General features: G+C 39.4%; 1 long non-coding RNA gene across 2 annotated transcripts; it reads left to right on the plus strand.

Annotated features, from left to right (window-relative positions):
• Positions 1 to 319: 319 nt before the first annotated feature.
• LOC120792377 lies at positions 320 to 4784 on the plus strand. Of its 2 annotated transcripts, none has more exons than XR_005707798.1 (3): positions 320 to 491; positions 2928 to 2996; positions 4181 to 4784. It is a non-coding gene; the product is annotated as an uncharacterized LOC120792377 (long non-coding RNA). The 2 variants fall into 2 exon arrangements; XR_005707799.1 differs by lacking the exon at positions 320 to 491 and adding an exon at positions 826 to 1023.
• Positions 4785 to 9379: the final 4595 nt, after the last annotated feature.

The following is a 9379-nucleotide window of genomic DNA, read 5'->3' on the forward strand; positions in this document are numbered from 1 at the left end:
TGCATCACATTGTTACTAATCACAACCTATAATCATAAGCCTTTCTCACCTGTACACACACACTGGCTATCATAGGAAGTTAGAGGTCAAAAAATATGTATGCACCACGTTTGTGACATTAAACACTCCTGATTCCCTTCCCTGAGGTGAACACATACATGAAAACATGAAGTGAAGCCAAGATCAATGAGTTATCCCACTGCCAAAACTAATGTGAATTTGTAATTAAATTTGAATAGAAACCAGGCAATCAATTCTAATTCAAAACAGCTGGAACCTTCAACCTGACAGCAGGAAGAGGAAATTATTGGTTGCTAAATTTTTTATTGTATAAAATCCAAATTAAATACAATTATCTGAACTTCTGTGAACTCACACATGTGACCCTGACACTTGACTTCATCTGGATTGTGTCAAACCCAAACACACACAATAACAAGGACCTGCAATCTGACACTGACCTGCACACATACTGCTCGTCTTCATGTCAGGTAACCCTCTTTCTTTCTATCAGTTTTTTTGTTTGTTGTTTAGTTTTTTGCCATCCTCTCTTTTTTTCTGCCTCCATCCCTATGCCTTATTATTTTCACACCACTGATCGTACTTCCATGGAGCTCCGTTGTTTGTATGTGAGAGACAGAACTAAGTATAGACGGTATGTCAGAGAAAGTGCAGTCAGTTAAGTGTGTGTAGGTGAGCATGTGCAAAAGAGCTTGAAAACACACACACACACACACCCAGTCATTGCCTCCAGCTGGAGTGAATTAGTTTGCCTCCTCACCGTCTTAAATCTTGCATTCTCTTCAGCAGTGAAAGAGTAGACAGGAGGCAGCAGGGTCAGACTGGAGTCACACAGGCTTTCCTCACAGAGAAGCCATTTTTAGTTGCCTCAGGTTTACTGCTGGGTTTTTGTTTTTGTTTTGTTTTTTCAACATGTGGGATGGAGGCATGAGTGCTTTGGGCATCAGACTAAGAGTTTAGAGTGAGGTGAGAGATGAGACCCAGCTCAGCCTGCTGTTAAGGGTAAGAGCAAGGTTTTTTTGTAGAGGAGGAGGAGGAGGAAGAGAACATTTTAAAATTAGCTTTAGTGCCAAGGCTGCATAATTTTTTTTTAAGCTCCTGCTTTTCAACCATTGTTACAAAAAGGGATACCATTTTTTTTGTACCATGACAGTTACAGCCATAAAAAATGCTCTGTGTTTGAATGAATCTCATAATGCATTTTATATAATGCAATTAAACGAAGAAACTATGTAGGTAGGACTGCGAAAGTGAAAAAACCTGACTCTAGCAATCTGCTCATTAGCTTTTTAGCCATACTAGTGACATGACTCTAAAAGTGTAAATGTTGGTCAGTCCACCAGTTTTGGTTCTAGATTGAAAAACATGTTCACAACTATTGGATGTAATGTCATGAAATTATATTATTAATTATACAGATATTCGTGGCCTCGTCAGGATGAATTATAATAACTTTGGTGATCCCCTTGAAATTTCATCTAGCTCTACTATCAGGTCTAAATTTCAATTTACCCAATACATTGTTTTATGACCAAATACCAGCAAAAATAACAACATTCCCAGCCTCAGCTATTAATTTATTTGACACTGGAAGGTAGTCTTACTTTATAAGTAATTAGCAAATATTAACACGTGGTGGCCATGGTAAACATCATCTGCTTTTCACAAGCCAGTTGGCTATGTGACAGACAGTATGTTCATGTGCATAAATGTGGCAAGTACAGACATTAAGATTTTGCGTGACAACAGGCAAGATCTTGAACCAACAGTTCAAATTTTGGGAAATACTCTTGTTTACTTTTTGGCAGAGAGCAGAGATGATTGATACCATTCCCATGTAAGGCTACAGCCAGCAGCTGGTTAGCGTAGCTTTGCTTAGCATAAAGACTGGAAATATGGAATAGCTAGCATGACTCAGTCCAAAGGTAACAAAATCTATGTGCCAGTGCCTCTGTTTTTCATTTTGTTTTGTGTATGGACTAAAGAAACTCTAAATTCACCATTCACAGGACAGAGCCAGACTAGCTGTTTCCCCCTGTTTTTTAATGCTTAGCTAACCAGTTGCTTGATTTAGCCTTATTTAATGCACAGATATGAGCGTGGTGTCGATCCTTTCACCTAACTCTCCGTCAGAAAACAAAAGAGCGCATTTCTTAATCGTGTATGTCGAACTATAACTGAGCATGTTAGAATGCAAATGTTAGCATTTAGCCAACCCACTGCTGTGCCTACAGTCTTGTTTGTTTTAGTTCCTGTAAGACTGATTTGAAGAGGATGATTGCTTAATTAAGAATACACATTTGCAGAAGACCCTAATTTACATTTGATCCCCATTACTGACACCAAAGAGAATTATAGTCTCAACTGTGGATTGTTCAGACACTTGAGTTTGTTTTGGAGAGATAGGTGGTTTAATATGTTGTTTTGGGTCTTTAGGTTTAAAAAAACAAATTAGTCCTCAACCACTGCAGGGAGAACAAGTTTTATGCTGAGCCCTAAAGTGATTTACTGTGGTGTCAAAGACCAGACTTTGTTATGTCTCTCTGGCCAGCTGGAAAACATAAAGGTTTTTTTCTTTTCCTGACAAATACTTGAATCTGTGGTACTTCTAAGGGAGTGGGATGCTACTTTGATGTAGCCGGCAGCTTGGAGTCAGCAAAGCGATGGTTGACGTTGCTCTGACTGAGCTTCATGTTTGCTCAGATATGAAACAGCATCATTCATATCCAGTCCCCTCATCAATGGATGAGGGGACTGGATACCACGTGCCACTGGAATTAGTTCAGAGTTTCATTCATGCAGGCTGGTAATACTCCAATCTTGACTTTGCAGTCATATTTTTCAGTGGTGTATAATGTTTCAATTTTGCCATTTTGAATCCCCACATTAACTCACTTAACCCATAGGTTTCCAGTACAAATAGCAGTGAATGAACCATGGAAGAATCCTACCAGATTATTAAGATGAAATAACAGGTAAGAGTTTTGTAAAGATCAATGTCATAAATCAGTGCCAAATGGAAAAACACAAGAGACAGCCATAACTTAAAACACATCTCACTAACATCATGTTAACACCAGTCACAGCCCCTCGACTTGCATATCTGGTTTATTAACCAGGTCAAATGTTCATCCACGAGCTTTAAATGAGGACAGGAGAAAATTTAGATTTGCCTTTATTTGACTTCTATGCTCTGATCAGCCCTAATCTCTGACTTTTCCAGACCAGCTTTTCCTAAATGTGAAAGAGTTACTTTAAACACCAGCTGGGTGGATTGTTTTTATGTTTGTACCTGTGTCATCAGTCATCTCTGTTTATTTTTCCCCCGCTTCGAAACATGCTCTATGCAGCCCAACATGTGATTAGAAAGTCATGCCACATTTGACACGATCAAAACACACGCTCACACGCACACTGACACACACAGGGTAGATATACAATAATAACACAGCCCAATCAGAAACATTAACACATGTTTACACTTGTTGGCTCGTTCTGATTACAGATGCATCCACTGTGGCTGTCTGCTGCATGCTTAAATAATTGCATCTGTGTGTGTGTGTGTGTGTGTGTGTGTGTGTGTGTGTGTGTGTGTGTGTGTGTGTGTGTGTGTGTGTGTGTGTGTGTGTGTGTGTGTGTGTGTGTGTGTTTTAAGTGTGGTTGCAGTTTACAGGGAAACACTGCATATTTTTTCTTCTAACTTTTCACCCTCAGTACCTAAAAATTCACCATTCACAGGATATTGGCAATTAAATGGTGTTCATACATAGTATTTATATTGTTGATAAATCCATGCTACATATTTGGAATATTGGTTGAGTAAGACATTTTAGCATAGCCAGAATTGACTTCATAACAAACATGATATTCTACAAACCTCATGATGTATGTGCACCAGAAATGGAGCAAAGCCTCCTCCAGTCTATGTGGGAAGAGACCTTAGCAGATCTTTTGAAATGACACTATCACTTGTTATGGTGTTACACAGCTTATCAACAGCCATAACTGGTTGTTTTCCTGATCTATACATTTGGGCTTAGTGTCAACATTGTTGTTGATATTTGTTGATATTTTGAGCAGAAGCTCTTCTATCCTGCAGTCAGTCTGCAGCCACTCAATAGTCAATTCAGCTGGCTGACTGATGTGTTTTTCTCTCTAGCGACACCGTTATTACTGCAGCGGCATGGTGAACTGAATGCAGTAACACCGACAGTAAGAGCATGAATGGTTGGATTGATCACTGTCAGCAATCATTGTCCTATGATGGATTTGTGAATGTTTTTATCGTGAAACACTTCTTAAGTTGGTTACAACATGGGTTTTGGGAGAAAGAATTACCACATTTGACACAGTTCTATGCTATTCTATATCCCCCCTCCACACAGGCAAAATACACAAAATGGCTATAACTAGAAACCTTGCCATTTTGACCAACAAGTCCTAACCTAAAGTTATTCCTAGTCACTTATTGGGCAAACAGCATGAGCATCACATCTTGTAGAGAAGTAAAGGTTGTGGCAGTGACAGGCAAAAGGACATTACAACATACTATAAATTCCTTAATGATAATTGCTAGAGCAACCAGAATTAAGAATTATAAATTCCACAATGGTATGCCCTCTATAGCAGTACTGATAGGCCATTACCAAATATTACTCCTAGTATTTCTCCTATTACTTCCAATAATCTTATGTTTCTTTGTGTTCTCCCATTACTTTTGTTTTACAAAAACATTGCCCACTTTTTGGCCACTGTACATTCTCCATGTAAACTAAATAAATCATCTTTGCTTCACAGGATAATTAAATGAAATGCTCTGTCTTTAAGATGTAGATTTTTTTTTTCTCCAAATCACTGCATTAATCTTTTACGCCCACTGTCGCATCAAATACCCCATGCTGTGTGTGCGCGTGTGTTACACAAACCGAATTGAGGTATTGGTGTGTATTTTCGTCCAATCCTCCTGTCATCACCTGCCTGGCTTACATCATTCAGGTAGTCAATTTGTGGTCTGTGGTAGGTGGTATTACACGTATTCGAGGTAACCCAGAGTATTAGTGCACATACCATGTAATTACAGTACATGCAGCTTAATGATGAGGAATGACCAGAATCCTAAAACATAACGGATGCATACATTATATTATAATAGATTATAGAGATTTAGTTTGTCTTCTTACAAATATTAAAATTCAGTGCTGCATTAATCACCTGTAGACTAGCCTTAGATTATCCTTATATAACAACATTTGAAAGATATTATATTTCATACAATATTTTCAATTACAGTATATATTACTATAAACTTTACACTGTAAGACAGCCATGGCCTAGAGGTTAGAGAAGCAGGCTGGACATTGGTTTGAATCCTCTCTCAACATCCCTGGCTGAAGTGCCCTTGAGCACTTGTGTGGTCACTACTCACAGATGGGTTAAATGCAGAAGTCAATTTTCACGGTGTATAAAAAAAAATACTTGGACAATAAAGGATTCTTCTTCTTCTTGGATAAAACTCTCTGTAAATGTAAGACTACCATCCACTGTCAACATCGAGTCCGCAGCCTCTGATCATTTATTCTCACAACGGCATGCCTAACTTTAAACCTTAAGCCTAATTCACACAGCTACCACCAAGGGAAGAGTAAATCAGGGAGGTGTGCAGACTAGCTAGAGTGGTGAAAACTCTGTATGACTTGTGCGCTGGCATCCAATAAATTAAGCGAATTTGAGCCTGTCCCTGGTATCCCAAATGCAAAAACAAAACCAACCAAAAACTTGTTTTGTCGTATTTCACCGAACTAGTTAATGGAAATATTTGAAGGAATAAACTGGCCATGCATTTGCTCAGTCTTCATCTACTGTAAAAAGTGTACTGAGTAGTAAAAAGGTTGTTTTTATAAGATTCAGTATTTCATTTGGCAGTGAGTATTCCCCGATTTTGCTACACACATCAGACAGCACCAGGCAATCTGCTGACTGAACTGTGCATTATGCGAAACCAATCCCAATAATGCTGATGCTTACCTTAATGCTAAACCCAATACCTCACCATAGATCAGATCCTTCCAGCAGTGAGAACTAACTAAATATTCAATGTGGAAGATTTCACTCATCTTTCTCGCACTGGACACACACACACACACTCCATTTTATGGGCTAGGACAGTTCCTCACCCATTCTCTCACATGTGCAAAACAAGCAGCCTTAAGACACAGATACACACATTTGCACAACCTAATCATGACCACCGTCACTGCCCTATTTTCCATACGTAAATGGGTCACCTACGTCCAGCCAGCTGTATGAATGTAAACCAATGTGTGTTTGTGCGTGTGTGTGTGTGTGTGTGTGTGTGTGTGTGTGTGTGTGTGTGTGTGTGTGTGCGTGTGTTTGTGAGCGCGTGTGTGTGTTTGTGTGTGTGTGTGTGTGTGTGTGTGTGTGTGTGTGTGTGTGTGTGTGTGTGTGTGTGTGTGTGTGTGTGTTTTCCCAGCCATCTGCACAAATACAGTCTAGTGCTGCAGGCAGAACTCCAGCATCAGTCACAGGGGCATGATGGAGAGGAGGGGGTGGGAGAGGGCAACAGGAGAGTTACTTTAGCTTCCTTGGAGAGAAACAGGGAAGGAAAGACAAAAAGAAAGAAGCAGAAGGAGGGGGAAATGGAGGCTCTGAAGCAAATAAAGGTGAGATGAAGAGAATGAAATATGAGAACAAAATACAAAAAAAAAAGACTAGGAGAGATTATCATGAAAGGAGGACGATAAGAGGTGAAATAACTAGAAGAAAAAAAGATGGTCAGGATCTTGGAAAGAAAAATAATAAGGAATAAATGAAGACCAGAAAGAATGAGCGTCAAACAAGCATCTTCTTCTGTGGTGTTACAACCAGATAACTGTGGAAAGCAGCGAGTGAAGTCAGTCTTTAAGTTGACTTGTTGCAATCTGCAATTACCTTCATGCTAACAATGACCAAAGAGTTGGTCATAATTCGCAAAGTACTTCCACCACACAGCAATGCCAGCTCTGACATTCAGGCCACCAAACCCACTCTCTTACTCGAGTTGGAAAATTATTTCTGAAGTCATTTCATTGCGTCAGAAAACCATATTCTCAGTCCTTGAATGGACACTCTCACGCTGATATGGAGCTCCCAGTGATGCAGGAAGAGGTAGCTGGAGAGGGGAGATGAAGAGAGAAATCAATGTTTATGCAATGGAGAGGGGATGGGGGAAAAAAAGAAGTTGTTTATTTCAAATAATTTAAGAGAGAAAGGCGAAAAGGATGAAAGATGAAAGCAGTGTCATAACTGCCACGGTGGTCAACTGCTGCACCTGCCCCCCAGAGAATATGTTGTTTCTTTAAACTAGCTATTGTAACTCTATGTTAAGAAACACATTACAGCAAAGATGCTAGAAGACTATGTGATCGAGACTGTGGGAAGAGTTAATTATATCTCTGTCATTTTTAAGGACGCAGTTTGCGATGTTCATAACCAAATATTCTCCTCAAAAAAGCATTAAAATAACTTTTGACCCCCCAGGGGACCAAAATATTCCAAAACAAACATATAGCAAAAGAGCCTTTGTATGATGCCTGCTTTGGTTTTTCTAAAGTCTTTTACATGGTTCACCAAAAATGCAAAGCAACTTTGGCATCCCACTGGAGTCCTTTCTGTCACCGACCATCACATTTCAGTCCAGTATTCATTGCAGTTTTATTTTGTTTCCTCGGCCTGCTAGATGTTCCGATCTTAAATTCCGATCTTGATCAGTCTGCCGTTCTGTCTGCCATTTCACATGATAGGTAGGAAACATTCACCTTTGAGTGAACTTGTGAGTCTGTTTTTTTTTTTTGTTTGTTTTCAAATAGAGGGGTCAGTGAGAGATGTTGGGGCTCGAAAATATGGACTGAAACAATCAGCTAAAAGTGGCTGAAAGCTGACAGGTGGCATTTCTCAGCCCTACTTGCAGCCCCCTCCTGTTATAGGGAGATTGATTTGATTTAACTTTAATTGCAAAAATAGTGGAGATTGTCTCTTTTGTCAGTGGTGGTCTGTGTCTGGGTATGACCAGTAGGCTTCTTGATTGATTGAGCTCTTTTGTTTGTCACATTAAATCACTTTGAGGCTGTCTTTACATTTACTTTGAAAGCTGTTTTGTTAAAGCTGTATTTGTATTTACACAAAATTTATACGAGTTAGTAGTGTAGCTGCCCTTGTGATTTTGGTTTACTGTAGCTGCTGCCCAAATGTTTTTGCCATTGAATTTATACAGTATGACTGTTGGAGATTTAAATCACCAAAGTCCTTCAGGAATCCTTCAGTTTACAGAGTCTGACGTTAGTGTGCAGCGAGTTGAACAGCTGGGTTTCACCATGTACTCTAAAATCTGCACACGCACAAACAAAGCAACACATCCACGGCCACATCCATGCACTATTAGCATTAATACACACTGAAGTATAAAAAATAAAAATAACATAGCCACACGAACACCTGCATGGTTACACACACAGAGACAAATGCACATGCAGAGTGATATTTTTTTGACAGCATGAGTGTCCTATGGGTGCAAACTGTCATGCATCACCCCAAAAATAAACCTCACTCTGGGGTAGGAGACAAAGTGCATGGCCATGGCACACACGAGTATCCAAATGCACAGCTACACCAACTCAAACTGGTGCACACGCTCGCATACACACACACCAACGCATTCGAGGAAAAAGAGTATAAAACGTGTGTGTCAGTGTGTGTGGAGGGGAGGCTAAATACCGTAATTAAACCTTTATCAGTGCTTCATCTCTCACAACTTGCCGCTTTTTGTGAATGAGTTTTGTACAGAAGATTGTTTCAAATGCAATTCCTGGCCTTGTTGACCGAGTACAATTAAAGTTTCCAGTGCTACCATATGAAGAGGCACTGGAATGAGTTTAAGATACTCATTAATGTCTAACTCGAATCAGCTCCATTAAGAGTCAGAAAACAAATTGTGTCAGCACTTAAAGTCTACTAACTAAGGTACCTTGCAGATGCCCTTTAATTACGATGGCAACAACTACAGTACAGCCGACCTCACCGGGACACTGTATATCAATCTATTGTTAAGAAAATTTTACAGCACATTGTCTCTGATCCAATCATTTTCCTTCTCATTTTCGGTATTTCATTTAGCACATGGCACATTTCTATATGTATGTTTTCTTCATATGTTCTGATAAGGATTCTGATTTAAGGAACAAATAATAATGCATATATATTTTACACATTAACACACGTTATTTCTTGTGCTATTAAGTCCAGTGAAAATTACGGCCACTTCTCTTGAAGTGATGGATTATCCTCGTCCAAACAGCAGTATGTC

The sequence above is a fragment of the Xiphias gladius genome, chromosome 7, assembly GCF_016859285.1.
Source record: "Xiphias gladius isolate SHS-SW01 ecotype Sanya breed wild chromosome 7, ASM1685928v1, whole genome shotgun sequence".
NCBI classification, from domain to species: Eukaryota; Metazoa; Chordata; class Actinopteri; order Istiophoriformes; family Xiphiidae; genus Xiphias; species Xiphias gladius.